This window comes from Alligator sinensis, unplaced genomic scaffold, assembly GCF_000455745.1.
Source record: "Alligator sinensis unplaced genomic scaffold, ASM45574v1 scaffold693_1, whole genome shotgun sequence".
NCBI lineage: Eukaryota > Metazoa > Chordata > Crocodylia > Alligatoridae > Alligator > Alligator sinensis.
This window is the reverse complement of record NW_005841987.1, coordinates 1,152,027-1,177,643: the sequence shown is the minus strand read 5'-3', so window position 1 is coordinate 1,177,643 and position 25,617 is coordinate 1,152,027. Positions and strand designations below refer to the sequence as shown.

Sequence of the window (25,617 nt, the reverse complement as noted above, 5' to 3'; positions counted from 1 at the left end):
GCATAAATTCCAAGCAGTGTTACAGTGCCATGAGGATAGAATTCAGCTTTGATTAATGCTCAAAACATGTTGGTTGATCATGGTATTTTTGGAGCCATAACCTTATTTTCTCCCAAAGTGGTTGTATAGCCAAAGACTTTCACATCACATCGTCATATGCACTTTGGCTGTCACTCCTACACTACCCAAATGTAACCTTTCATCCTTTCATTTTTTCAGAAGCATAAAATAAAGACTGTAAAAATCCATGATTGTAGTTTAGAACTAAATAGGGAAACATAACTGCTTACTGAGAAGCAAACCTCTCCAACAGAAATGTCAGAGTCACAATGAATGCTATTATTCTACCCCTTTATGACTAGATGGGGAGTTTGCTTTCAGCCTACAGTAAACGGCAGCATACAGTACTGCCCCAGGAACAATTCAGTACTTATCATTCCTTTCTTGGTGCCACAGTTTCAGGTAGGAAACACTGCCACTGCTATGTAATATTAACAGCTTGTTTCCATTTCTGTTCAGATCAGCTGTATGGTCTAGTGTATTAGATGGGGAGGTAGAACCAGGTCTCCAACTTCTCTACTACCCAGACCCTTCTGCACAGATGGAGTGGCTGCTTTCTTTTCATCCTGCCCCTTCCCCTTCCCCTTCTGTCATGTAGGGCAAGAAACGATCTTGTCCTTGATGTCGCATGAAATATACCCACCCAACAGATGACCTGCATGGTGTCTTCTGGTTTGTTTTATGATTCCATGCAGTAGTTTTGTTGAGAAATGTTTACAGAATGCCCTGTTTGCTAGGAAATGAGTTCTCCCAGCTTTTCATAGTGTGGGCCATATTTTGGTGGAGAATGGTCTCATGAACCACATCTCTTCACATTCATGGTCATGTGAACCAGCTCTAATTTCATAGGTGACAAAATTGCCAGCTCTGCTGATGTATAGCAATGACAAACACGGATGAGGTGTAATAGAAAAGTGGTTAAATATTTTTCCTTTCCTTTATTGTGATTTAGCAACTAGAAACAAAGAAAAGTTGCAAGACCACTAGCAGCTGGTCAGCAGACCAAAGCTGGGAACTGACAGTACTACACGGTAAGTAATTGGATGCATTTTCAAATAACATAAGATTCCAGTGCAGTCTGTGCTAGCTGTTTGCCCTGCTATTTGGAACCATTTCTGTTGTTTAAATAAGTATAGTTAGAACAAGTAGTAATCACTTTCCTGGTGACCTTGCATTTTTTCTTGGCAGGCAGAACACTTGTGGTTAAGTGGGGTGGTGAAAATATCTTTATATATTAAATGAGTGTCAGTGAGTAAAATAGACCCACAGAATTTACTCCGTGTGTGTGTGTGTGGTGGTGGTGGTGGTGGGGGGTGGGGGTGTAGGAGGGAATGAGTTAATGATAGAAAGCATAGGGGTAAGCAATAAAAAACTAACTGGTCATATCTGAAATTTATTAGAACCTCTGCTGTTAATTTAAATAGGAATTCCTATTTGGTGTGGTGTGGTGTGGCTAAAGCAGTGACTCTCAGTAAGGGTGCCTTGGCATCCTGGGGTACCCTGAAATCCTTTCATGGATGCAACAAAATAATGCACTATTAGGTCTGCAAACATGATTCACAGGATAAACCCATAGGACACGTCCAGATGAGTGTGCACATGCATTTCCCCAGGGAATGCCGGTGCATGCATGTTCTGGTGCCTGGCAAGTTGCCCGGGACAGAGCAGGGGAGGCTGGAGCCAGCACCTTGGCTGGCCCCAGCAGCCTTACCTGGTGTCCTCCCAGTGCTCTGGTGGTGGCAACTCGGCACCAGGGAGCCTGGCCAGCAGCTGGAGTGTGGCTCTGGCCAGCCAGGCTCTGGTTTTGGGCAGCATGTGCTGTGGCCACATGTGTGGCCCTGCTTTCTCTAGTGTGTTTTTTTTTTTTTTTGACACTGGAATCTCCCGGTGTAAAAAAACACCGTACCCCAGCACTGCTAATTAGCAGCACAGGGAACACCTGCATGTGTGATGTGTGGTGCCATAGACGGGTCTGTGGCATCACGTACTGTGCATGTGTGTTCGTCTGGATAGGCCCATAGATTTCAAATAGAAATCCGTAGTTGTGGTCCTTCTGAGCTCTTTGCAAGAGAAACAAACTGCTCTATTATTTTTCTGTAGTCAAAAAAAAAAGAAAAAGAAAAAAGAGAGAGAGTGAAAAGGGCTGGCATTTTCCAAGGGGTAACAAGAATCTATCCTGGGGGTCCTTAAGTCGAAAAAGTTGAGAATCCCTGAGCTAAAGTGAGGGCTATTCACATTATGGATGTGAAGTGGCTGAAACAAAACTTTGCAGTGCCATTTTCCACTGGAAAATGTGGTTTCATCCAAATGAAAAAAATGTTCACAGGAATAGAGTTTATTTTGAAGTTTTCAACAGGAAAGAGTTGACAAAATTAAGTTTTCAGTTAAATTTCTCATTTCTTTTCAATATATGTTTAAAATATAATTTGAATGGAATATTTTAAACAAATGTGAAAACTTACAGGGAGTAAGTTTCCTAAACCACCGGTATATTTATATAGGAAAGATTTTTTTTTCGTCATATTTTGATCAAAATGTTTTCTTTTTTCCTTTTAAATCCACAAATTAATTTACATTAGTTCCAAATTTAACAGTTACCAGTAGTGGGTTAATTAAATTAAATTCTACCTCCATTTTTTCTCCATGAAATTTCTGTGAGTTGAAAGGCATTTTATAGGATTAAAAAGGAGAAAAGTTTAGCTCAAAAAATATAGTCATGGAAATGAATGTTGTTACACAAACTGACAGATAAAGAGTACACAACAGATCCAGTGTCCTTTAAGCATTTCAGATGAAAATCACAGCAAAGTAACTCCCCAAAGTCTTTTTTTAAATAGCACATGAATCCTAATCTCTAAATTCCCTTCTTTTTGTCAGTGCTGTAACAATTGCCATGTTAAGTTGATTGTGGGATTATTGGATAAACAAGGGCAACATTATACCTTTCATGGAAAATCTTGCAGGAGACAGAAGATCCAGGAAAATAGCTGCTTTGGGTGCTCCATGATGATACTGCATTAATGGATATTCATGTGGGTATCTCCAGTCAGGGTGAGGGGAAGGAGGGGGATAGGAAGAGCATAGCCCTAAGGCTAGGGTGAACTGCTGGGCTTTGCTAGCCCCAGGCTGCACTTAGAACATGTTAGATCAGGCTAACCCATTCCTGATCTAACTTAGTGCACCTCACCTCCTCAGGTGTACTAATTTAGATCAGGCTGGCTGTTTTTTGCCTGATTTTAACCTTCCCAAATGTCTACACAGATTGCCACTTAGATCAATCTAACCCCAGTTAGGCTGATCTAAATGTAACATGTGCATGTACCTCAGATTTTGTTTAAATGACTCTTAAACATCTTATCCAAAGCACACTGAATCAATGGAAAATTTCTCTTGGATGTATGAGTGTAGTGTGATCATGTAATGATACATAGCCACATTTGAGTGCTGTATTCAAAATACAGCACAAATGGCCTGATATTTATCTAACTTACACCCATTGCACATCAAGGTGACTTGATCTGAGCGGTGATGTTAGCTGAACTACTGATTTACAGCGGTTTTGAAGGGAAAAGACTTAGCCTAAGAACCTTATCTTCAGAGAGATATTTGCTATTGTTTTGTGAAAAACCAATGGAGGCTGCTATAATAATAATAATCGCAACTACTTACTGCTTATTCCTTTAAAATTGAGGGCAAAATTGTAGTGGAAAAGGAGGGACATACTCAAAATTCATAGCGTGTTAATTCTGAAATAGCAATATGTAATAAAACAACTTTCAGGTCATATTTGTTCCCATGGATGTTTATGTATTCATGCTGAATATGAGATAAGAGTGCATGTGAGGATATACAATATTAGAGAAGGAGAAAATGACTATTATAGTACTTTCTACTCTCAGTTTCTTCTACAGTAATGCCCTTACACCTTTCTTTTTCAGGCTTTTTGTAGCATCCTAAACAGAAGGATATTGAAGGGAGCTGATTCTGCTTTGATCCTTATGCTTGTTGTCAAAGCGCTTGGGATTGAAGAGACTGTTGGCTACAATTGACTGTGACAATTAGGAGATGATCAGAGCCCTAGAGTGGAGCACTTAAAGGGTAATTTACATGTCAGTTTGTCGAATAAAAAAAAGATATTCAGCTAAGATTTTTTTTTTCCTCAGAGCCTTGTAAACTGCAATTTGTGCTCTGGTAAGAAAAACCTGGCAGAGGAGTTAGGATAGCCATTTCCATTTGAAAAGAGGCAATCATAAGGCCACTGCTGAGCCTATTGTCCACTAAAAATGCTGATTTGCAGTCAGTGAGTGAAAGAGTGGAACCATCACTAAATAGAACCTTGTGCAAGGTAACTCCCCCTTGGTGGCTTTTTAATGTTGGTTAAAGGTTTTATATACCTTAAATCCTACATTTACTATCATTATAACATTGTTACTGATCATGAATGTCCTTTATCATAACAAAAAATGAATGTATTGAGGGGGTGGTAGGTAGAACGCAAGCTAACAGCAAGTTGATAGGCTAACACTGACTATCTATTGTATCAGATCTTTCTTATTCTCTTGCCTTTTGTATGCCATCACAATTTTCTTCTTGTCACCCTTTGCACTTTGCCATTCAAGCATTTTCCATAACAGTTTTCTCATAGGTTTTCCATACTTATTTACACTCCCTTTTATGCACGCTCCCAGTAGATTGTTAACATTTTGCACATTTAACCTAGTGGGGGAGGAAAAGTAAGAGGGAGGTGACAGTAGCTGTTTTAATCCAGAATTTGCTGTTCTCTAACTATTACCTGACTGCAATAAATATTGTGTACATATATATTAGGCTGAGACAACTTTCCAGTTAAAGAGAATAAGTTGATTATTAAATAAACTTGTTAGTGATAATTTTTTTTCTCAAATGCGATTGGTCTGATAAATCTAGAGTCGTGTTATATGGACTTGTTAAACAGAAGTGTCTCTGGTTTGTCAGTATTACAGCAAATGTTGCATCCTTAGCAATTTAGGGAAGAAGTATTAGGGGATTTACATACCCTCAAATATCTGTATATGCAAATACAGGTATTTATTTCAGGAATGTATAATAATATAATAACTTTTGTTTCAGGAGATGGCGTTGATTCTGGTTTTATGATGGATCTCCCCAAAACAAGATACAGTAATACAAAGGATGTTGGTTGAACCTTAGGTTTGGTTCAAAATTTAGGTGTCATAATTTTGACTCGCTAGCCTTTATCATTTAAGAGCTACAGGCATTACCGAAAGAACCCAGAGGCTATGATTTGGGGAAATTCAGTTGGTTTCAACAAATACTGAGCAAATAAGGAATAGGACTTATTTTGATCCTTTTGACCCTGGTGAAGCTCTATTGACTTGAATATATTCCTGATATCTGCCATTGTGGGTAAGATAATAATCAGGCCATGTATGTCCACAGGTCATCAGACTGCCCTTTCCTTAGTTGTATGCCCTACATCCTTAGGCATTCAGTATGCTAAGCACCAAACAATGAAACTTCTATTTCCAAATTTGTACTTGCCACATGTTTTAAAGTGGATTCTGTGCTTTAAAGAAGTCTTTTGAAATTCATTCTAATTTAACTAGAACTATTTGAAACCTTAATTTTCGTTTAGAAATTCATTTTCTCTCTCCCTCTCTCTCTCCCTCTGCATGGGTTTTCTTCTTTAAGAGCACTGTTCAATTTTGTGGACAAAAAAAAATACTGTATCTGCAAGCTGAAAATATTGACTTCATTTCTTTTCTTCCTGTGTTCTAAACTTTCCGCATGCCCAAATTCTCATGTGTAACTTGTCTTTCTAACAAAGGAAGAGATACATAAAAACAAACAGGAATAAATAAGAGAAGATGAAATTAAGGACAAACAGTATAATGGCACAGGGAGTCTGGGATGTCTTTGGCTTAGCTTGTTCCTGTAGGATTGAGGTAGTCGTAAATCTGTATCAAAAAATCAGGCACAGCAGGAGGTGTTCGTCTCCCAGGTAATGGCTAAATGACGAGCAGATGAGCCGTCGTCATATTGATTTAAGCATTTTGTTATGACGAGCAGATGAGCCGTCGTCATATTGATCAAAGCATTTTGTCCCAGCCAGTCACAATTAACTTTGATTTGTTTTTACTTTCCTCTTACAGGTTTGCATTTAAAGCACTCTCAGAGCACTAATTGTATAAAATTCTTGTAACTGCACATTCTCCTGCTAGAGAAGTAATGAATGAATGGAAAGGCAGAAATTATTTGAGATTCTAAGCAGAGTTTCTCAGTATACTTCTCCCACTGATTTAAATTGTTGCTGAAGATGAGCGGGAAGATGAAAGTTTTATCAATGGGAAGTGCCTTTTAGAAAGTCTCTATGTTGGGAGTGTGAGCTGTTCCTAAAAAAATTCGAAGGGAGTCTTCTGGGAGGTGAGATTAATTAGGATTTTGCTATCAGACATACTTACTTTGTAAATAATCAAACTTAATATTTCCAAGACTGTACAATTTGTAAGGACTGACAGTTTGTATCAATTGAGTCTAACTTCCAAAATTGTATTTAGTGCCCCAAAATATTGTGACCTGAAGAAATCCTTGCATTCAAAAGCTTGTCAGCTTTATTGTAACTATGAGTAGGTCTAAAAGAAGGTATCACACTAAAAAAAAAAAAAAAAAAATCCTTGACTCTTGCTAGGATACCTCAGCAGCATCTAAAACGTGTAGAAGTCTAGAAATGGGTAGTTAAGGACAGTGCAACTGTGTCCACAGATTTCTTCTTTGCTTAATCCTGGTCTCTTCAGACCTGTTGTACTTTTTTAAATGTATAGGGAATAATCTATACCAATATAAGCACCTTTTATAATGGTATAACTGATTCTACACCAGGGGTGGTACCAGTTTTCCTATTCCAGTTTCAGACTGGTATAAGTTAAGGCATTACTGTCATTTCCTGGGATTTATACTTTCTTGTTTAACCTGTACTATAACTTTCTCTTGCCCTATGACTTAATATGTTGAAAATATACATGGCTATTTGCTGAATTAGAACTAGATGTTTCAAAAGTTATTTAGGCCTGGGGTATCAGAGCTCCTCTGCTAGTTGCATTTTGTTAGTACAGTGTGTTGATTGATTGATTAGCAAGATGGTTTTAGGAATAAAATATTGTTTCCAGAAAAGGAATTTAAAAGAAAGGTACCTAACTTTATAAGGCATTTAAATGGACTGATTTTCATTGAAGCCCAAGTTGTGACTACTCAGCATCTTTGAAAGTTGGATCATTCAGGTGTTGAACTTTAAGCACCTAATATGAAAAATCTGAGCCATTGTCATTGGGGTTTGGAACTACAATGAATGTTCGTTTTACAGTAATGTATGTACAACTCATCACTGGTAGGTTTATATAACTGAACTGGATCCTCAGGTAGTATAAATCAAGCTGCCTTTACCACAGGTAGATATGGTGATTCATACCCCACATCCCATAATATTTAGCAATTTGTGAAAATACAAATATTGATGATCACTATATATTAGAGTTTAGAAATAGTCCATTACTACTAATAAACAATGTAGGGCTGTGTTTTCAAATGTATTAGTCCTTAGAGTCGGGGATTTACAAGAGTATCTTCACAGGTAAGTCACCTAAAATGGGTTTTAGCCACCAATCTGTAGTGCTAGATTCCTAAATACATATGAAAATATGTCCCTAAGAATTTTTATTCGTAGCAATAATTTATTATTCATTCACAGTCTTTAGCTCTTCTGCCACACTTTTTCTTTATAGATTTCTCAGTGCTTTACAGATGAGATTGTTATACCCATTTTGCAGATGAAGAAACTGAGGCACATGGCAGTGAAGTGACTCACCCCAGGCACTTAAGCAGACTAGGAGGAAAGCTGCATCTTGAACAAACTGGAAATCAGCACGAGGGAATTGCGGTGCTGGTAGCTGGAATGAAAGAACATCCCATGTTTTGTTATAATGGCGAAGGTTGAAAGGGGAGGCTAAGTGAGTCGCTTGTGGTTTCACAGAATGTCAGTGGCAGGTCAGGGGCTTGAAGTGGAATCTTCCTGGATGTTTTTACACATGCTCGTGGGGGGGACACACTTTAATTAGTGAGGCTCTGAGAGCTGCTCTAATTAAAGCACCACAATGTCTCGTGTATCAGTGTTCCTGTGCTTCAAAATGGTGGCAGGGACACTAACTAAAGCCTGTCAAATAAGCTAATTGGCATGCTCCAGCAGACCCGATTTATTGAGTCTGCTCTGATGTGCTGTAATTACATCACATCGAAGTAGCCTTCTGGCACGTCTGCAGGTACCCCCAGACTCTAGTCTGTCACGTTTACTAGTGAGCTATCCTTTACTTCCTACGCTGATATGGGAGCAGTGTATAGTGGAACAGAGAGGCTTTTGAAATGGAAAAATTAAGGCACTTTGTCTTTTCCTCTCCCATTCTCTCCATTCACTGTTACCTAGGACTCCTTTGCATGGGTGTTCGTGACACCAAAGGGGCAGCAAAACAGCTGAGGATGCTTTCTTAAGGACTGCCTTAATGCAGAAGGCCCTTTTTTCAGTTGCTCTGTGCCCTTTTCTGCAAAAGGCCCCAGTGTAGGGGGGACACTTTGTGGAGGGCTTGGACATTTTTATACAGTAGTGACTCTGTCCTATTGCAGTAACCTGTCCTGTTACAATAACCTGCACAAGGGGCCATGCTGGCACAGAAATGCCTTCTTCGTTACATACTCGGGTTCTTTGCACCTGAAACGCCCCTGACCAGATTCCACGTTCTTTCTTCCCATTCCTCTTCTAGCTCTATTTATTCCACACATTCTGCTTTTATACCTCCCCCAGTGCCTCACTGGTATCATATTCCTTCTGCCTCTTTGCTCGGAGACACCAGAGTCATTCCTTCCTCATTCTTCATCCAGGAAGCATGGTTTCATACTATCCTTCTGTGAGCCCCCAGGCTGTAGTCCTTTCCCCTACTTCATATTCCTTCACCAGTAATGAATTTGGTCCTTAGTGTCTTTCAAATGAAGGGCATTCTTGACTTACACAGAGCAAGACAACAGCTCTGACTAGATAAGAGCAGGAAAGTGGAGAAGTAGGAATGCATAAATAAGCGCAATTAAAATAATATCCCTTTCCCCACACTCCAAATCTTCAGTCATTTCCACAACTAAACTTGAATTGACTCTTCAGTGTTTCCTCCCTCCTCCTTTTCATTTCTGGCTGGGACCGGCAGCAGAAGAACTTGGATTAGAAATAACAATATCCCGTGAGAGTCTGTTCCCATGAGATTTCCAGGAGCAGAACCACCAAGCATCTCAGCACAGTCTGTTTTTGCAAGATTTCATCCCAGTGTTGCAGAACTAGGGCCAAATCCTCTGCTGGCACAAGCAAAGGTTGTTCTGCTGGGGTCAGTGGTACTATATGCATTTACACTCGTAGGACCTTTGGTTGTACTGAATTTTAGATAAGGGAATTTATCATTTGGAGGCAAATTCTAATTTAATCTATTTGTTTATCCATAGATAAAACAGCTTTGCAGTAGGTACAGTAAGATGTTTGTGATTATGGGTAGTCTTCTAATTTAGTGTATTTTCTGACATATTTTAGACCCATGTACTTCCCACTGATGTCTTTACATAACCGAGTCTTTGGAAACTTGACCTACTGAAGGACAGCATTTGGCCTTCAAAATCACACTGCAACTTCTGTCACCCTCAGGACACCATAGGTGTGGCTCATAAATGAGATCACTCCCCAGAACACCCTATTTGGCTTGGAGAGGATAATACAGTTTGAAACCAGCAGTTTAGTGTCACCCAGAGATTTTTTCTATGCTCACCTCCATTGCATTACACTGATTTGTACCAGCTGAGGCTTTAGCCCAGAACTGTTTTGTAGAAAACTGCCCATCCATTCAGTATGAAAGCAACAAGAAAATGGTAGCTGAAGAACCTGAGAACCTTAATATCTTTTATTGTATTTGTCATTAGCTGGCAGAAGCAAACACACTTTCCATTCATCTGTGAGCTACAAATAAAAAGTTTTTCTCTGTCTTGGCTGTGTTAGAAAAACACATTATACAAGCAGTTGCTGAACACTTTTTTTTAAAAACTAGGAAATGATGGAGTTTTGCAAGGTACTTGACTAAATTTCACAGGAATATGTTCATCATCCAATAAGCTAGATTCCTGGCATTTCCAAAGGTGCTGAGGTTTGTCATATCAATCTTCTACTGTTTGACATAAGAACATTGCACAGTATGGACGGGTTATGCACCAAAGCTGTCATTCGCTTAGCACAAAGCCACTCACTGTAGTATAGTAGAACTGTCACATTACTGTTTTGTCTGGGAACCTACATGGATGGCCTTCCTCTTATGTCTATGGTCAATCGGAGTCTACGCTTGCTATGTTTTGACTGGTGCAGAAGAGAGGAAGGATGAAGGGCGACATTGCCAAAGAGGAAGGAGTCTATGGTCTACAGCCTTTGGCTCTACAGTTATGTGGCTATAGTGGTCACAGACCTGGTAGGCAGGGGTTGAAATCCTGGGTTCGGTGCAGAAGCTTCTAGGGCTGTCTCCCATCATGCCTGTCAGTAGGGAGGGTGGATTTTGTACAGACTTTGTGCAGACTGTGCATGTGAGAGAATTTTACTTTCAACACCTACCAAATAAGAACAGACTGGGTAATGCATGCAGAACTCTGAAAATAAATATGGCCTTTATCACAACTGTGAAGAAATATTAATTTGTCTTTACCAGGAACCTGTTTTTATACATTGATTAACCGATTAGAGAGTTTGCTGATTGAAATAAATGGGGTAAAGGCAGAGCTTTTTAATTGGCTGAATCGGCTGGGATTGATGTAAACCAAAAGTAATTCTGTTCAAACACACGGCATGGCTCTGAATTACAAAGGTATATTTGGGAGCAGAATACATGTGGAACCTAATGCTCCTTTATGTGGACGCCCTTTTGTATTATTCTGGCAGTATAAAGGGTGCAAAGGACCTTAGTGCCAATGAGAATCAGGTCCTCAGAACAGTTAACTTGTTAATAAGCATATTTGAGTATCTTGTTGTACATAGATAAAATCGAATAGCAAAAGTCAGGTAGATTTACTTCATTTAGATAACTCGGGATAGGCCTTTGTGGTATGCTCCGTAACATAAGGTGTTAGAGCCATGAAAGCACAACAGCAGATTTCTGTTTGGTATGGTGTCAGAAACTACAGGGTCAAAAGAACCTGCAGATTTATGTGCTTTTAGTCAGATTTATATTGTCAGGTCTCTGGCCCTTTCATGATTCAGAACTAGATTTTGACCTCATTTATACTGATGCAAATTGGATTCAACCCCAGTGAAGTCAGTGGAGTTACACTTGTACAAAACCAGGCTTGGTGAGAGCCAGATCAACTCCTATGTACCCTACTGTTTGCAGTTCTTTATGTAATGTTTAAGTTGATGAGGAAATGAGCTTTCATATTCTGTATTTATCTGGAAAGTGTGAAGGAAAATGGGATGATTATTATTAATAATCAGAAGTAGAAGTCAAGTGTCTAAAGGTCTATTTGAACTGTAAGACATGTGTTTTTAAAAAGTTTCATTAAACAAACTATTCATACAGGAATCTAAAACTTAACATATTAATTCATGTACTTTTCCTTTAATCTCTGATTAGCAAAAAGTGTGGAACAGATGCTTTTCCTCTCTTTTCATCAATCGCAAACTTTTGCCTCCTCCTTTAAAATGCAAAGTATGTTTCACAATTTGGAAAGTGTTCACAAAAGATTACTTCATAGTGTAAACTCAAGTGGCTTTTCAGGGGGATACATTATATTCTAGCCATTTGTGATTGTCTGCAACTGCTATTGTGTTAAAAAAAAAAAAGTTGCTACCATCTCGCTAAACTTTCATCAACATCTCAGCATAATTTGTGACATATGTTACTTATGAGCCATAAATTACCTCTTGTGAGGAGTATGGAGCCAGATCCTGAGCTGTGGTATATTGGCATTGTTCTATGGAAGCCTGTGCAACTATGCTAATTTTCACTGGCTGAAGATTGGGCTCACATACTCGCTAAGCCATTCCAGCTTGACATGTTTATTCTAAGAAAAATAACACAATAACAAGATACACTTCTGATGTCTGAATTTCTTTTCCCTTCAGAAATAAGCGGCTGTTATCAAATGACCGGGTCTTACAACATTCTTTAGAATCCTCCTCCCCTAGAGCAAACAATTAAAAATATAACCAATGACACTTGAGTGACATTTTGGGCAGAAGAGTCAGTGTATCGGGTGCCAGGTAGGCAGCACATGAGAGATGTATGCATTCTCTGCCTTTGCCACCATTTTGTTGCTGCTCTGGAAGGCGGCAAATGGTGGATATTGTTTCTTTGCAAAGTATGGATTTGTACTGGATCCATGTGCAAAGTGTAAACATGTCATCAGTCCTCATTCGCTATATCCAAAAACATTCCCCATGTCCATATTTGATTTTCAAGTGCATCTGTGCACTGATTGAAACCCTCCCAACATGCTGCTACACAAATGCAAAACCCACACATTTCTGATTTTGAATCAAGCAGTCTTATGCTCCTTCACTCCTATTTCGAAGTTTGCTTGAGAGTTGAAGTGCATGCCTTTATAACATATAGTTGTTTTTTTTTAATCTCTGACAGATGCCTATGCTCATCTCGGGGGCATGATGCAGTCTTTTCCATTCCCCCCTATTTTTGCCTTTGGAGCCTGCTTTCATTTTCTCAGCTTTTTTATCCTTTGTTTACAATTTACATATGCTTTTAAGCAACAAAACCCACTTTTAAACAAAGGAAGCAAAAATCTGAGTTTTAATGTAGGCAGCTGAATCGCAAATAGGAGGGACTCTTCAATTAATGTAGAATTTAAAAAGGAGAGGGGAAAAAAGCTCACTAAGCTACAAGGGTCCTGAAAGAGGTGAATTTCATATTCAGTATGGAACATTTTCCTTTTTAACATCGATTGAAACCACGATCAGTTCAAAGTTGTAATTTTAAACAGAGGATTTTGCTGCATCTAACTTTTTTTTTTTTTACCCAAAGTACAAGAGTTACCTTAACTGTGAAGCTCTGTAGTAGCCTTGGCCTGTCATTTTTAATCAGGTTGTTTTAGGTAATTTTTGTTATGCCCCTCATTACTGAATTGTTTATCAATAGGTGCACCAAGTGTCACTAGCTTTTCTCATCAAGCCAGGTCTGACAAAGAGCTGCAGTGCATGGGAAAGAGGCAGCTAGGTGAAACTAATGCCATAGATGTTTGATTCATTAGGAGCTTATTGTTAACGGGGATGTCTGATTGTAAAGGCTCAGTCAAGCAAAAGAGTGCAGAGTAATCAGTCGGATTTATAGTTTGCAGGGCTCAAAAAAAAAAAATCAACATAAACCTTTGGATATAGCAGAAACACAAAAATCCCCTTTGGGCAGCCCTAACCTGAGACCAGCCAAATAAGGTCATGCTACATGAAGGTTGCCTGTTAGGTGATGGAAGATATAGGAGGATTAGAGCCATATGGCATGGCCTATCATACCTTCTGACTTAAGATAACAAAGCCAAGCTTTGTGCTTAGCTGTTTTTGACTGACATCATCAATTTTATTTTATGTTGGTCACCTCCGGTAACAGGAAAAAATGGCCTAGGGTTGATAACACATGCCTGGGTTTTGGTTTTTTTGTTTTTTATTTTTAATTTTTTTTTAGTATTAAGATGCCTTACAGCTAGTTCTGTGCTGTAAAAAATTTCAAAGAATTAGTAGCTTGTTCTTCTATCAACCATCCTCCAGCAACTGTCAGCCCTCCCCCCCCGCCCCCCGCCTTGTTTTCAGTTTGTACCTTGCAAATGAGAGACAGCCTTATTCAGAACCAGATGTAAGGCTCCTAGAGAATGAGCGTAAGCTGTTGTACTTTAAGCCTAATGGGAAGTTTTATATGCAAGGGCCTTGAACTGATTAGTATAATTCCCTCTTTAATACAGCTGTCCCTCCAGATTAAGGTAAACCAAATGTTGCAATCAGAGATTAGTGTACCTTGCCAGTTATTAACATCCCTGGTTGCTCAGCAAGCACGTCAGACACTAATGCTGTGTATTTATTTGCCACTTCCACACTGTAATTTGAACTTCTGCACCTGTCAAAGCATTCCAGGGAAGAGAGGGGTATTATTGGAAAGCAAAAGTTTTATACCTGTTACACCTGTTTTGTTTTGTCACAGCCTAAGAGTTTCTTTTTTTCTTGCCAAGAGTGCCAGGTGGTTTAATCCGTTACTCTGCTGGTTTTATGAAGAAAGACTTTGTATGATAAATTGCATTTGCTACTCCTCATCTGCTTTCTCTTATCGACTCCGAGCACTCACCTAAACTGTTTTATTTCCACCCCCCTTTTCCCCTTTGTAAGAGAGTCTTTCTCCCTCTGCCCTCCCCTGCAGAGAGGATGAGGATGGGTGTTAGAAAAATCAGCACCCTCTCCTGCTGTGCTCTAATCAGTTAGTGGTGCCTCTCTCACAAGGTGGGTCACACAGTTGTCTTATTACATTTAGCAGGATATCCTGTCCACCAGCAACACAGATGTCAAGGAGGACAATGTCCTGCCTATCACCAAAAGATCTTTGCCTCCCCTCACTTGATCAGATTTTGCAGATAAATATATACTATAAACATACTTACAAAGCAAAGAGGGTCGAGCGTCTCTTGTGCTGCGCGTAGGAAATGGATCAAGTCAGGCCAGTCTAAATTACTCAGAAGCTTTTAATTCATTTAGCAGGAGTGTTAAAATAACTGTAAATGATAGAAAATTAAAAACAAAGAGATTTCACCTGCAGAAAGAAATGGTGCCATGGGGCCTACAACCTTTATTTGTATGAGAATGATCTTGAGGACCCTGTGCAAAAAAGTTTAGATGAATAGCAGAAGACCAATATGGTCAGGTGCCTGTACACATGCAGGACACCTGCTCTGCTGCATTCTAATTGGAGTGCATTGGAGCAGACTCGATGAATCGAGTCTGCTGGAGGGTTCTGATTGGGGCGCTTTGGTAGCCTTGCCGTTCCGTGTATTCAGTGTCCCTGCATTTCACAATGGTGGCATGAGCACTTTAACCAAATCTCATAGAACAAGCTTTGGTTAAAGCACCCTGCCACCATTTTGAAGTTTGGGATGCTTAATTCAGAACACGCCGTGGGTGCTTTAATTAGAGTGGCTCCTGAGAGCTGTTCTAATTAAAACATGCCCCTCCCCCCAGCCCTGGAGCATGTATATAGACTCCTGTCCTTCTCTGAGACAAAAACTTAAACCTGTTTAAATGCTCCATTATTTACATAGTGAAGCCAGGACTGAACACTAGCTATAGCTTCTGAGACATTACTGTTTCCTACCAAAGACTATGCTATAATTTCCCACCCCCCCATTTCATGGGCTCCTTATTAAAAGATAATTGACATAAGGTCAAAAGGCCCATTTTAGCACAATCCCCTAATAGCACTGGGTTTGCAAAGTTTACTGCCTGCTGTACACTGTCTGCACATTATAGCTTAATTGCAGATTTTTGAAAAGACAAAATATGTTCATATCTTAGGAATTATGTCTTGCAGCCTACTAAATATGCTAATGCAGTACTAAGCAGGGATAAAGTTCTTGCCATACCACCCAACAGTTGCGTGGGACACGCTGCCAAGTTATTGTTAATTGTAAAGCACAAGCAGGCTTTGCAATCCATCTTAATTGTCATACTTACTTCAGGTTTTGTGATAAGGCTAGATGTTCTGTTTAAAGTGACAATGTTGACAAGGGGAAAGGGTGTGGGCCTGAGCTTGTGGTTCTGGAGGGGTTATGTGTTCTGACCTGCCGTAGGTTGATATGGACAGTCTGCAAAGGGATTTTAGTTGTCATGGGGTCCCCAGGCAGTTGAATAGAGTGACTGTCTGTCCTGCTTTTTCCTGTTAGGATCCTGACACGTGGAGCATTGATGAACTCAGCATAACGTTGAATAGGAGCTTTTTGGCAGCTGAGACACAAGGGCTAAGCTGCAGGTCAGAGATAACACTAGTGCAGATCTCCTCATGCACACAGTTAGTAGCATGCTTTCTTCCCTCCTGAGTGCAGGAAATAGCTCATGTTAAATACGTTCACTTTTCAGTTTTCCTTTCTTCTAAAATGGAGCTTGACAGATTGGGCTTTTCAGCTCCCCCTTTTTTTCACCACCTCTGCTTTCTACCTCAGAAATACTCTTCAGGAAGCAGGAGTTAATCTTGGTGAGGAAACGATAAGGTGATACTTGATTTTTCAGGGGAAAGCAGAAGGATATGACTGCCTGGTAACTGCACAGAAGCTTACAGGCCTCCCTTTTTAAGGCTTCCCTTTGCTTTTCCTTGAGAATCACAGAAGCCTGAAGGCCTGGCTGGAGGTAAAGTTTAAATAGCATCTGGAATAGGAAGGAAGTGTTAGGAAGGTACACTGATAAAACTGCTTCCCCATACTTTTTCTATCAGCGAGAAGGATCAGGTGAATTGGGATGTTAGCGTCCCAACTTTGATGCATCCTGGCTGGCACAGAAACATGTCTTTGAAGTTGTTTTATGTTCAGCCAAGTTTTTTACATGATTAAAAAAGAAAGAGCATGAGCATTGTCTTTATTAAGTGATGTCAAGCGGGCATCCTGTGTCCTGGGACAATGTACAAATTTCTATCTGTTTTTGGCATTAGTATTAAAATTGCATTAGCTATTAAAATGTTTATATTAAGAGATTAACAGAGATTGGAAGAAGGGAGGGGGCTTATTCTTTAATAATAGAGTCAGTATATGTGTGTATTCATGTAGTGCTAGTGAAAGATAAAGGGAGGCCCTCTGTTTGCAGGCCAGGCTAGCATTCCCAACTTTGCTTCATCAGCGTACCACAGTCATGATTTGGTGGGGCTGTTTCTAGTGGTGAGAATGTAATTTATTCCTCAGTGCCCATGCACTCCTTCTTCCTTTTGTTGGAACTGATACCAAGAATGTTAATTAGGGACACTTATGGTAGTGCATTTACTGATGTAGACACCTGTCCAGTCGGAACCTGCGGGCACCTTTCTTCAGCTGGGTCTTTTCCTGTGAATGTACTTAGCACTCCAGTGATTTCATGGGTATAGGCAGACGTTACAGGTCCTGGTATAGGCAGGATCCTGGCAGACATTAGCGATACAGATTCCAGATCCTGGCAGACGTTACTGATCCAGATTTCATGGGTATAAGCAGACATTACAGATCCTTGAACGGTATATACATTTGAGGAGTTTAGATTGGGCAAAGAATGGCCAGCCTGGTCTAACATAGTTAATTTAAGGAGGTGCATTACACAGATCTACCCACATTTTTGTATGCATTAAAAGCACAGCTCTGAGGCTGGGAAAGCCCACCTGTTTGCCCCAGCCCTGGGGCTATGCTTTTCCTACACCCTTTGGGTTTATCTTATGAGTTATGCATAGGTGTTTGCATACCTAACAATGCTAATATTGCACAGCAACTTATGTCACCTTTGGCACCTGTGGCACCCTGGACTGCTACGGCACCTGGCTAAAATCTACAAATAAAATGTTTTCATTCTTTTCCTTAGGGGAACCTCTAGTTCTGTGGTTGGCTTGCTGTATGGGGAAGACAAGGTGAAGAATCCCATGGTTTGTGCTGTTTTGTATACAAGGACCATTTCCCTGCTGTTGGATGGTTCCAGTTTTAGCTTGGAATGCAGTAGTAGGAGCTCAGTATATTTTCTTCACTAAATTGTGAATTTATTTTGACGTTTCTATTAAGATACCTTAATATAACTATAGTGTTGAGTTTGCCCCTTTCATTCCAGGCAGCCTTAAAACACTCCTTACGGGAGCTGTAAGACCTGGCTTTTGTTTCAACTTGGCTACTCCAGTATGAAATTGAGCAAGTCACATAAGCTGCCTCATGCTTTTCTCTGCATTATGGGGACAATATTTTCAAACAACCCTAGGAAGTTTGTGGGACATGAATGAATGTACGTAAGGTGTTCAGCTTCTAAATGTTGAATGCTAGAGGAAAATAATAATAAATATGAAGATGCAGTAACTCACTTTGCTGAGTTTGGGCATCTGGTTTTTTTTCAAGTGGCCATGGACAGACAGACCCCTCCAAAAAGGAAAAAAAAATGTACGTCAGAATGACAGAAGAGATTTCTCATTAGAGACATGCCCAGACAGAGCAAAAATTATTATTTTTTTTAGTAATAAAAAACTGAAATAAAATGCAAATATTTTTCTAAACAGGTGTTAAAGAGTAAAAGCCTGCATTAGAAATCCTAAGTCACAAAGCTCAGGATAGGACAAAGAACAAAGGCTTAGGTCCTAAATAGTAGAACTCTATGGGCTTCTGGAGTTTCCAAGTAAGAATGAGGGGCTTCCTAGCTCTGTAGATTTTGATAAGAAAGTATGTTTAAGAAAAAGACTGAGAGAGAAGAGGCAAAAGCACAGTTAAATACCTAATTGTAATGCACTGAATGCAGCAAATGACTGGCAGTTGCGGAAAGGGGCTGACCAAATCATTTAAAAATAATGGTGTGCATGCCACATGCATGTGAACATGTGTGCACATGTGCATGCACACACACACATGTACATACATACAAATGTACACAAACACATAAATGTCTCACTATGAGAGGGAGAGCTCATACCCCTTTCATTAAGGAGGAGGATTAATCTATTTGCTTGAAAAAGCTACAATAGAAAATGTCAATATTTTCTTGGTACAGAGGAATCTTAATAAATATGTACTGTAAAATGTAAGACCTTTATTGTAATTTAAATAGGCTGTCTGTGTCTAGTAAAAGAGTACATAAGTTCTTTAGGCCATCTGCTGCAGTTAGATATTAGGGAGAGAAAAGAAAGGCATAAAGTACAAAATCCCAAACAAGAAATCTTCCTGCAAATTATAAGAATGTCTAAGGTAAAACAAAAAAACAACAGCCAAAAAAACCCCAAAACAAAACCAAAAAACCCTCTAAATCATTGATGCTTCTGGCAATACCAAGTTCTGAGGCATGAGAACACAATAGCAAATACTTAATAACCATGGGAAGAAATAATCTTCTTAGGCCATTCTTTTTATAAGAACTCTTTGTCCATCCATATCTGGGATATTTAAAATTTAGTTTAAACTATAAAATAGTTGTGGGGTGGAGGGTAGGGGAAGAACCCTCCAGAAGTAATCAAATAATTATCTTTACAGCATCAAAAGAACAGCAAGTGCTTTACAGACAAAGAACCATGATCCCAGCCACAAGAACTTACCATCTGAATTTGCAGGTGAGCAAGTAAGAGAGGGTAACATTAGGGTAGGGAGACTATGGGGTGATGGACAAGAATTACAGGAGTATAATCATATGGTTACTCAGTTTAGGCACGTCTACATCTTAATAGGTCAATTACTTTATGTATCTTTATAATGCAAAGCTAATGATTATTTTCCTCCCTCAGGGTGAAGTGCAAAGGATCTATTTTCGTTTCCTAGAAAAGAGAGGGTAAGCAGTCTGTTGGCTACGTACTCTCTGGTAATCCTGATACTTCTGCATTCCATCCTTATAATGCCTTATCTCTGCTGTGGGTGTCCCTGCACATATTGGGTCAAATTTTACCTTTGGCAACACCAGAGTGACTCCACTGACATTACTGCAGTTATTTTAGATTCACACTGGCATGACTGAGGGTAGAATCCAGCCCATTTTATTGACAGAAAAAGGGAAACACTCTAAGTAAGATTCTGATCTCCTTTAAGCTGGTCTAAAATATAGTATTTCCATTGCTTCTAAGGATTTTTTTTGGTTTATAAATAAAAACATGATCTGTCTCTCAGTCTCCCTACCTCAAAATATTAAAATCATTCTAAAGAAGACATGGGGAAGCATTCAGATGGGAGGTTGCAGTATGTTAGTGGATGATCTATTACTAGTTTCTTAAGAGCCGAGCCACACTGAACATTATTAAGGAACAGGACCTTTGACTATTCCGCAGGCATTACTCTATGTTAAATTGGTAAAGTGGTCCTTATTGAAAACAGAGAATTTTCTTCTAAGACCCTACGATCCCACAAAGTCTATAGCTATGTAATGATGGACAGTCCTTGTGGACCTGTTGGAATTGACTCTGTTATTAGTAAACTCGAATATAAATAGGAAATGACATTTCCTTCGCATTGTCTGAAATGCATTTGTTCAAGAAGAATGCTAGGGGCTGAAATCAAGGTAGCTGAATAGCAACTCTAAAACAGGAGAGTTTATTCTCAATGTGCTTAAATTATGCTTCTTGTTAATTAGATTAACCCAGAATTTCATTGCTGTCAGAGAAGAGCCTAAATTGTAATGCACGTTTGAGGTTCGTATTTCTTTAACATAAATTTATCTTGAATTGTTTGTTCTTTGCTGGAACAATAGGTTATATTTTCTTTTGTTTGCTGGAGGAAATCTTGAATTCTGAAGAGAAAGAGGGTGGGGATAGTGTGTCTCTTGGAAGCACTTTCCTGAGACAGCAACTCAGTAACGGCACCAACCCTCTCCTGGGTGAAGGGCATGGGGTATGGCAGAATTACTTTCACAGCAGCATTATTGTTTTTTTTCTCTTTCACAGATGCTTTTAAACCTGGTGAGCTTTTTTTTATTCTACACTCTTTTGCACATAGAATATGCTTCAGTCCCTTCTTTTTTATTTCTTGGTTTTTTTACTATGTTAGCTTGAAAGAATTATAGTGCAAGGGGAAATACCCCCCCAGCAGATAGCGAGGAAATAGATGAGTATGTGTGAGAGCCTCCCAATTAAATTAACTTAAGCAAGAAAATATTGTTTTGTGTGCAGCAATGTTAGTTGCCTTGCCAGTCTGAAGCTGGCACTGTGGGTTTGCTGTAATCACTGAGCTGAGAAAGAGACACAGGTTTTTTTTGTTTATTTGTTTGTCATCACGAAGTCGAGCAAGACTTAAGCAGTGGCACACATATAACACTTTTCCCAGTGCTTTGAACTGTGGATCTTCCGGGGGCCTAATGCTTGCCCCTCACCATAGCCAATTTTTTTTTTTGTCCCTCCATTAAAACCAGAATTTAAATAGAAACATTAATATAAATATATGATATTAGCTTTGAGAACATTTTCTTTCTTTCCTTTTTTTAAAATGGGCTTGGGTAAAGACAATTAAATGTGCAATTTCCAGCGTTTATTCTTTCCTCAGGCAATCTCTCTTTCTTTCTTTTTTGTCCCACGTAGCATTCCTCATTCTCAGCCAGTTGTCAGGTAGTATAGATTCAGGATGGCATCTTAGGTTCGCTTTAGTACAGCATGACACATTGGCAAATTCCCAGAATAAGATTTTTTTGGACACTATGCAATATACTGCGGAGTAACGAGTTCAGCATGGGGCCGCTACATAAAATAGTTCAAAGAATAATAGAAACAAATGTATATTTGACAAGAAGGAATAAAATGATCAAACAAGATGACAGATAATAATGCTGGGGAAAATATTACCTTCAGTCAACCAATCAAACCCAGAACATTTCTGGCACTGGAACCAATAATCCTATATCATTTGAAGAATAGCTTCAAAAGGCCTGTGTTATTAGATATTTTGTATGCAGTTGGTTGCAGAACAAAAACTGAGATCATAGAAGTTTTTCTTTTACTTCAGGGGGTAGAGTCTCTGTCCCATTTGGTTTCTTTGGTTCTGTTCAGGCAGCTTACAGGGAGCAGAGGCTCTGGCGCTATCCCCCAGCACAGGATTTCCCCAGAAGGCAAAGAGACCCAGCATACGTGGTTTCCATATTTTTCTTCTCACAACCTTAATTGCTCAGCGTGTTACAGGCAAAGAAGGGGGTGTTTTGTAGGCTGGAAGGTGTGGCTGGAATATGTTGCACTCTAACTATACTTGGCTGGCAGATGGTACATTCAAGACTGTTGCTAGCCGGCCAACATGTTAAAGGAGTCTTAGGGGCTGCTCTAACTTGCTTTCAGAGCTCCATGCTAGACACAGCAGATATGTACTCTTGCACTTGTAAATTTATTTGCAGTGCCCCTGAAGCGTGATGTGGTTTTTAGAATTGCTCTGTTCCTGGATCCACCACTCACTTTACCTCTTAACACGTTGATTGTTTTAGGGGACAGTTATGTTTACACACTTTTTAAAAATACTTCGAGGGCCTTCGAAGAAAGGTACAATATAAAGTGCAATGAGTCATTGGAGTGAGACTTCAGTGAGGAGAGGACACATCTGCAAAAGGATTCACCTGCCTCATTTGTGCCTGAAGCCAACTATTTTTACATACTTTGCCATGACGGCATTGTGCATGTTCCCAGCTCTGAAAAAAGAAAACAAAAAACAAAACAACCCCCCTCACTCCCCAAGATATTTAAGACTAGAGTCCCTATTGAAAATTGTTGCTAAACTAAGGCTTAATAAGTTTGGCACAAGAAGAGTTATATCAGGGTAAAAGTGAATGCTGGTACACAGTGAATAAGGTATGTGCCTCTAGTGTCTGCGTATGTCTACAATGAGAGAAAGGGCCATAGGTATGTCAATAAGCTTCTAGAAGCTTTATGAAGCTACAGTGAAGGATAGGCACATTGAGCTAGGGGAGAGCAGGAGATGAGTACAACATCATAAGTTCTGTGTAGGGAGGAGAGAAGTGGTTTCATAGATGTCATTTGTAAGTGAAGCAGGAAAGACCATTATTCCAGAACATACTTCAGAAGTCTGTAAGTGGAAGTGTCTGGGAGAAGGGGCATCTATCAGAAAAGAATAAAATAACTAACATCCAGGATGCTGTAAACCTTGATATGCCAGGCATACTTCAGGGAGCATGACCCGGATGCAACTTATAGTGTGTGTTCAAGGGACGAGAGAGACTCTTGCACTGTGAGTGTAAAAGGGAGACAGGAATTTCAATTTAAAAGAAACTGGGGGATGAGGGAGTGACTCCAGGTGCATGCCTGGAGAACCAGTTGAACTTCCCTTCTTAGTGAGTATTTCACCAATTGGGTTCTTTTTAAAAAGCCATTATTGGGCCAGTTAGGGGAAGCAGACCCATAGACCAGGTACAGACATTACTTTTACAGTAATGGCCAGGTATAGACTTTTATTGGTATAAGTGATTGGAAACCAGTCTATACCTGTAACAGAAAAGAAGTTCAGCAGACATAGACTGGTTTAATAATCGTGGATCACTTTGATCACTCATTCTGCTACAGACCTGTGGTAGACCACTCTGAAGTTAGAAGAGCATGTCGTTTGAGGCAATTATTTATTTCCCTAAGTCCTTTCAATGCTTTTTCCAGGCAGTGTACTTGTTGTCAGGTAATTGGGCTTGCCCAAGAGCAAAATTGGAAGGTATTTGTCTTCTCTAGGCTGATTGCAGACTTAAAAACCCCCTCAAAAATACCCTGGTGATTTACTTTAAACTTGGCATATTTCTGCACCGAGCCCAGCGCATACCCAGAAGATGCAATGTGTTATTGTAGCCGGGTCGTCCAACGTCAGTATAGATCGGGTGCTACTAGATAAAAGTACCAAAAAGCCCTGCTGAAACGCCCCATCTATAGAGTTTCTGTGGTGCTGGGTCGAACTAACACGCTGCTTCTTCCAATAAAGCACTTTTTGTTTTAATGTCTGCAAGCAGCCTCTGACAGGTACAGCAAGAATACTCTGTGGCACAACATGAGTATCTCCTTAGTAATGTCACCTCACTCCAGCCCAGGAGCTTCAGCTCCAAATAAATTTTGTAGTGTAAGAAGTTTAACTTTAATCAATTCTTAATTTTCTTTTAAACTGATTTTACCTCCCCTGCCCCTTTTACCTTTTCAGAACAGTTAGAAAAATCTTTTTACAGCTATCTTGCACTGGGTTGGATGACACCATAGATGTCATTGCTATCAGCCTACCACAATCCTGAAATAAAGTTTCTTAGGCTCTGCTCTAACACGCTGGTTAAGCACGTACTTTTAAATACATGAATGGTTCTATTAAAAGCAATGGGACTACTCACATGCTTCAAAGTAAACGTATTTAAGTGCTTTGTTGGAATAAAAGGGCTTCATAGCACAATTTTTTTTAAATGGAAAGGATAGTATTTAACTAAAAATAGTTTAGAGGCCTCTAAGCACTCTTGCTGGCTAGTTTTCAGTAGTATCTGGCTTGCTCTCCATATGGATCTTTTGTTTTATTTTGTTTGCAGAGATTTTACCTATATAAAGGAGTTTTCTTTTTTCTTTTTAAGATGGTGTGAAGTATTTTAAATGGATATTTTGAATCTGGAAAACTATTATTATCAGCAAGCAAAGAATCATTAATGTGGCAATCAGCCCTAATCAGTACAAAGGCAGTCAGGGGAGACATTGTGTTCTGCAGAAGATGAGGATTTGTAAAGTCACTGATGGTCCATTTACTTATGCGAGTTTCAGCTGCACTGGGCTTCCACTCCTCCGACACGCTGCAGTTGCATTTGGAGATAAAACTTCAGTAAGGATTGATGCCCACTGCACTTATGGCTGTGGAAAAACAAACAGTTTTAAAACTCATCTTTGAATGTTAATGTTCATGTTAATAGTTAATACTTTCTGTTTTTTTCCTCCCTCCTTTAAAGTTGTAAGAAAATGAGCCCTACCGGAAGTGAAGGAATCATTCAGGCAAAAGGAGTGGTTTTCCTAAGCAACCGGATCAAAGTGAAAACTCTCAGAATAGCTCACTAACAGGTTTCCTTTTGGACATAGGTTCATCAAAAGTATCAGATACTCGGTGTTTTAATTCATACTCCTCCAGCAAATGGAAATTCAGTGGGAAATGTCCCAAGAACCTACACTGTCAGCAAGCCCTGCAAATATCTTGGAATCTCCTTTCTTTTTTTGTAAAAGACTTTAAAAATAATTTGGTGGATCTCTAATCTAGTTATCTGCTGTAACTGTAATATACACTGCATGTCTGACTCCCACAGACGAAGGCCTCTGTTTCCTTTCTGCCAGTACCTTAGTATCTGCCTTGCCCAGGAGTCTGCTGATGAAGACTTCCTGTTTGTTTTGAGTCACTGTTGGAGTGATAAATATATTTCAGCTTTCTCTTCGGAGAGGAAAGAAACCAGCTGCCCTGAACTAAAGAGAAAATATGTAGAAATTCCACCAAAGGGCTCTGTTATCATGGAGCTCCTATGGAAGCATAAAAATGAGAAACATAAGCTATGACAAAAGAAAAATTTACATATTAAACCATCCTTCCACATGCATAGACATAAGTTGGTTGTCTTTAATCATTTATTTTTCACTCTATAACTTTAATTTAAAATGGCTTAGAAATAAATAAATAAATATGAAAAAAATCCCCATAAACTTACACTAAAGAGTAATGCTTGGCTAGATAAACAAACAATTATACTTGTGGTTTCTTGATCTGACCACAAGCTTTAAATGCTGTATTTTTGCATGAACTTATAATGCTTCTGGATAAACAATTGTGTTTATATTGTCAGGAGCATCCAGTTCAGTATTGTGT

General features: G+C 39.4%; 2 long non-coding RNA genes across 2 annotated transcripts; both read left to right on the top strand.

Moving 5' to 3' along the window:
• Nucleotides 1-1,012: 1,012 nt before the first annotated feature.
• LOC102374476 lies at nt 1,013-25,338 on the top strand. The gene is made up of 6 exons (XR_323539.3): nt 1,013-1,091; nt 3,999-4,158; nt 17,690-17,735; nt 19,327-19,403; nt 19,575-19,618; nt 24,719-25,338. It is a non-coding gene; the product is annotated as an uncharacterized LOC102374476 (long non-coding RNA).
• Nucleotides 6,228-10,134, top strand: LOC112549889. The gene is made up of 3 exons (XR_003093494.1): nt 6,228-6,483; nt 7,839-8,063; nt 9,677-10,134. It is a non-coding gene; the product is annotated as an uncharacterized LOC112549889 (long non-coding RNA).
• Nucleotides 25,339-25,617: the final 279 nt, after the last annotated feature.